Consider the following 6,000-nt stretch of genomic DNA (forward strand, 5'->3'; position numbering starts at 1 on the left):
TTACTGTGTGTGAGAGCGAGGCTCCCCCTGGGTTACTGTGTGTGAGAACGAGGCCCCCCCTGGGTTACTGTGTGTGAGAACGAGGCCCCCCCTGGGTTACTGTGTGTGAGAACGAGGCCCCCCCTGGGTTACTGTGTGTGAGAACGAGGCCCCCCCTGGGTTACTGTGTGTGAGAACGAGGCCCCCCCTTGGGTTACTGTGTGTGAGAGCGAGGCTCCCCCTGGGTTACTGTGTGTGAGAACGAGGCCCCCCCTGGGTTACTGTGTGTGAGAACGAGGCCCCCCCTGGGTTACTGTGTGTGAGAACGAGGCCCCCCCTGGGTTACTGTGTGTGAGAACGAGGCCCCCCCTGGGTTACTGTGTGTGAGAACGAGGCCCCCCCTGGGTTACTGTGTGTGAGAACGAGGCCCCCCCTTGGGTTACTGTGTGTGAGACCGAGGCCCCCCCTGGGTTACTGTGTGTGAGAACGAGGCCCCCCCTGGGTTACTGTGTGTGAGAGCGAGGCCCCCCCTGGGTTACTGTGTGTGAGAATGAGGCCCCCCCTGGGTTACTGTGTGTGAGAACGAGGCCCCCCCTGGGTTACTGTGTGTGAGAGCGAGGCCCCCCTGGGTTACTGTGTGTGAGAACGAGGCCCCCCCTGGGTTACTGTGTGTGAGAACGAGGCCCCCCCTGGGTTACTGTGTGTGAGAACGAGGCCCCCCCTGGGGAGGGAGGCAGGGGAAATTCATATAATCCATAACAGGACATACATGCGGGGGTGACCAAGTACCATTTGAAGGATATCACTGCTTCAGCACAGGTGGCTCACTCTTTGACTGCACCACCTGTGCTGAAGCAGGGATATCCTGAAAACCTGACCTGTTGGTAGCACTTGAGGACCGGAGTTGCCCACCCCTGATATAGAGGAAGTCCCTAGTGCTGGAAGGGAGCAAAGTATCACACATGTATGTATCACACATGTATGTATAACACACATGTATGTATCACACACATGTATGTATCACACACATGTATGTATCACACACATGTATGTATCACACACATGTATGTATCACACACATGTATGTATCACACACATGTATGTATCACACACATGTATGTATCACACACATGTATGTATCACACGTGTATGTATCACATATATATGTGTCCGTGTCCATAACACACAATGTGCTTTCAATTCGTTAAATCAAACTGAGGGCACACACACACACACACACACACACACACACACACACACACACAGTGACACACACACACACACACACACAGTGACACACACACACACACACAGACCATCATCACCTTCAGCCCGTGTCTCCCCACTGCTGGATGAAACTTCCCCAATGATCTCCCAGGTCCTGCGGTGTCTCCCTGCTGCACTCCCTTACTGATCCTGGTGACATGGTGTCTCCCTGCTGCTGCACTCCCTCACTGATCCTGGTGACACGGTGTCTCCCTGCCGCACTCCCTCGCTGATCCTGGTGACATGGTGTCTCCCTGCCGCACTCCCTTGCTGATCCTGGTGACACGGTGTCTCCCTGCCGCACTCCCTCGCTGATCCTGGTGACACGGTGTCTCCCTGCAGCACTCCCTTGCTGATCCTGGTGACACGGTGTCTCCCTGCCGCACTCCCTCGCTGATCCTGGTGACACGGTGTCTCCCTGCAGCACTCCCTTGCTGATCCTGGTGACATGGTGTCTCCCTGCCGCACTCCCTTACTGATCCTGGTGACACGGTGTCTCCCTGCTGCACTCCCTTCCTGATCCTGGTGACACGGGCTCTCCCTGCTGCACTCCCTCACTGATCCTGGTGACACGGTGTCTCCCTGCCGCACTCCCTTGCTGATCCTGGTGACATGGTGTCTCCCTGCCGCACTCCCTTACTGATCCTGGTGACACGGTGTCTCCCTGCCGCACTCCCTTGCTGATCCTGGTGACATGGTGTCTCCCTGCCGCACTCCCTTACTGATCCTGGTGACATGGTGTCTCCCTGCAGCACTCCCTTGCTGATCCTGGTGACACGGTGTCTCCCTGCCGCACTCCCTCGCTGATCCTGGTGACACGGTGTCTCCCTGCAGCACTCCCTTGCTGATCCTGGTGACATGGTGTCTCCCTGCCGCACTCCCTTACTGATCCTGGTGACACGGTGTCTCCCTGCAGCACTCCCTTCCTGATCCTGGTGACACGGGCTCTCCCTGCTGCACTCCCTCACTCATCCTGGTGACACGGTGTCTCCCTGCTGCACTCCCTTCCTGATCCTGGTGACACGGGCTCTCCCTGCTGCACTCCCTCACTCATCCTGGTGACACGGTGTCTCCCTGCAGCACTCCCTTGCTGATCCTGGTGACATGGTGTCTCCCTGCTGCTGCACTCCCTCACTGATCCTGGTGACACGGTGTCTCCCTGCCGCACTCCCTCGCTGATCCTGGTGACACGGTGTCTCCCTGCCGCACTCCCTCACTGATCCTGGTGACACGGTGTCTCCCTGCCGCACTCCCTCACTGATCCTGGTGACACGGTGTCTCCCTGCCGCACTCCCTCACTGATCCTGGTGACACGGTGTCTCCCTGCTGCACTCCCTTGCTGATCCTGGTGACATGGTGTCTCCCGGCCGCACTCCCTTACTGATCCTGGTGACATGGTGTCTCCCGGCCGCACTCCCTTACTGATCCTGGTGACATGGTGTCTCCCGGCCGCACTCCCTCACTGATCCTGGTGACACGGTGTCTCTCTGCCGCACTCCCTTGCTGATCCTGGTGACACGGTGTCTCCCTGCAGCACTCCCTTGCTGATCCTGGTGACATGGTGTCTCCCTGCCGCACTCCCTCACTGATCCTGGTGACACGGTGTCTCCCTGCCGCACTCCCTTACTGATCCTGGTGACATGGTGTCTCCCTGCTGCTGCACTCCCTCACTGATCCTGGTGACACGGTGTCTCCCTGTCGCACTCCCTCACTGATCCTGGTGACACGGTGTCTCCCTGCCGCACTCCCTTGCTGATCCTGGTGAGACGGTGTCTCCCTGCTGCACTCCCTTGCTGATCGTGGTGACACGGTGTCTCCCTGCCGCACTCCCTTACTGATCCTGGTGACACGGTGTCTCCCTGCTGCACTCCCTTGCTGATCCTGGTGACACGGTGTCTCCCTGCCGCACTCCCTTACTGATCCTGGTGACACGGTGCTTCCCTGCAGCACTCCCTTGCTGATCCTGGTGACATGGTGTTTCCCTGCAGCACTCCCTTGCTGATCCTGGTGACACGGTGTCTCCCTGCCGCACTCCCTTACTGATCCTGGTGACATGGTGTTTCCCTGCAGCACTCCCTTGCTGATCCTGGTGACACGGTGTCTCCCTGCAGCACTCCCTTGCTGATCCTGGTGACATGGTGTCTCCCTGCCGCACTCCCTTACTGATCCTGGTGACATGGTGTCTCCCTGCTGCACTCCCTTACTGATCCTGGTGACATGGTGTCTCCCTGCTGCTGCACTCCCTCACTGATCCTGGCGACACGGTGTCTCCCTGCCGCACTCCCTTACTGATCCTGGTGACACAGTGTCTCCGTCGCACTCCCTCACTGATCCTGGTGACACGGTGTCTCCCTGCCGCACTCCCTTACTGATCCTGGTGACATGGTGTCTCCCTGCTGCTGCACTCCCTCACTGATCCTGGTGACACGGTGTCTCCCTGTCGCACTCCCTCACTGATCCTGGTGACACGGTGTCTCCCTGCCGCACTCTGTTGCTGATCCTGGTGAGACGGTGTCTCCCTGCTGCACTCCCTTGCTGATCGTGGTGACACGGTGTCTCCCTGCCGCACTCCCTTACTGATCCTGGTGACACGGTGTCTCTCTGCCGCACTCCCTTGCTGATCCTGGTGACACGGTGTCTCCCTGCCGCACGCCCTTGCTGATCCTGGTGACACGGTGTCTCCCTGCCGCACTCCCTTGCTGATCCTGGTGACACGGTGTCTCCCTGCCGCACTCCCTTGCTGATCCTGGTGACACGGTGTCTCCCTGCCGCACTCCCTTGCTGATCCTGGTGACATGGTGTCTCCCTGCCGCACTCCCTTGCTGATCCTGGTGAGACGGTGTCTCCCTGCTGCACTCCCTTGCTGATCGTGGTGACACGGTGTCTCCCTGCCGCACTCCCTTACTGATCCTGGTGACACGGTGTCTCCCTGCTGCACTCCCTTGCTGATCCTGGTGACATGGTGTTTCCCTGCAGCACTCCCTTGCTGATCCTGGTGACATGGTGTCTCCCTGCCGCACTCCCTCGCTGATCCTGGTAACACGGTGTTTCCCTGCCGCACTCCCTTGCTGATTCTGGTGACACGGTGTCTCCCTGCTGCACTCCCTTACTGATCCTGGTGACATGGTGTCTCCCTGCTGCTGCACTCCCTCACTGATCCTGGTGACATGGTGTCTCCCTGCTGCTGCACTCCCTCACTGATCCTGGTGACACGGTGTCTCCCTGCAGCACTCCTTTGCTGATTCTGGTGACACGGTGTCTCCCTGCTGCCGCACTCCCTCACTGATCCTGGTGACACGGTGTCTCCCTGCAGCACTCCCTTACTGATCCTGGTGACATGGTGTCTCCCTGCTGCCGCACTCCCTCACTGATCCTGGTGACATGGTGTCTCCCTGTCGCACTCCCTCACTGATCCCAGTGACACAGTGTCTCCCTGCCGCACTCCCTCGCTGATCCTGGTGACACAATGTCTCCCTGCCGCTCTCCCTCGCTGATCCTGGTGACACGGTGTCTCCCTGCCGCACTCCCTCGCTGATCCTGGTGACACGGTGTCTCCCTGCCGCACTCCCTTGCTGATCCTGGTGACATGGTGTCTCCCTGCCGCACTCCCTTGCTGATCCTGGTGACACGGTGTCTCTCTGCCGCACTCCCTTGCTGATCCTGGTGACACGGTGTCTCCCTGCCGCACGCCCTTGCTGATCCTGGTGACACAGTGTCTCCCTGCCGCACTCCCTCGCTGATCCTGGTGACACGGTGTCTCCCTGCCGCACTCCCTTGCTGATCCTGGTGACATGGTGTCTCCCTGCCGCACTCCCTTGCTGATCCTGGTGACACGGTGTCTCTCTGCCGCACTCCCTTGCTGATCCTGGTGACACGGTGTCTCCCTGCCGCACTCCCTTGCTGATCCTGGTGACACGGTGTCTCCCTGCCGCACTCCCTTGCTGATCCTGGTGACACGGTGTCTCCCTGCCGCACTCCCTTGCTGATCCTGGTGACACGGTGTCTCCCTGCCGCACTCCCTTGCTGATCCTGGTGACATGGTGTCTCCCTGCCGCACTCCCTCACTGATCCTGGTAACACGGTGTCTCCCTGCAGCACTCCCTTACTGATCCTGGTGACATGGTGTCTCCCTGTCACACCCCCTCGCTGATCCTGGTGACACGGTGTCTCCCTGCAGCACTCCCTTGCTGATCCTGGTGACACGGTGTCTCCCTGCCGCAGTCCCTCACTGATCCTGGTGACACGGTGTCTCCCTGCTGCACCCCCTTGCTGATCCTGGTGACATGGTGTCTCCCTGCTGCACTCCCTTGCTAATCCTGGTGACATGGTGTCTCCCTGCCGCACTCCCTCGCTGATCCCAGTGACACGGTGTCTCCCTGCCGCACTCCCTCGCTGTTCCCGGTGACACGGTGTCTCCCTGCCGCACTCCATCGCTGATCCTGGTAACACGGTGTCTCCCTGTCACACTCTCTCGCTGATCCCAGTGACACGGTGTCTCCCTGCCGCACTCCCTTACTGATCCTGGTGACATGGTGTCTCCCTGTCACACCCCCTCGCTGATCCTGGTGACACGGTGTCTCCCTGCCGCACTCCCTCGCTGATCCTGGTGACACGGTGTCTCCCTGCCGCACTCCCTTACTGATCCTGGTGACATGGTGTCTCCCTGCCGCACTCCCTTACTGATCCTGGTGACAGTGTCTCCCTGCCGCACGCCCTTGCTGATCCTGGTGACACGGTGTCTCCCTGCCGCACTCC

Source organism: Ascaphus truei, unplaced genomic scaffold (genome assembly GCF_040206685.1).
Source record: "Ascaphus truei isolate aAscTru1 unplaced genomic scaffold, aAscTru1.hap1 HAP1_SCAFFOLD_1319, whole genome shotgun sequence".
Taxonomy (NCBI): domain Eukaryota; kingdom Metazoa; phylum Chordata; class Amphibia; order Anura; family Ascaphidae; genus Ascaphus; species Ascaphus truei.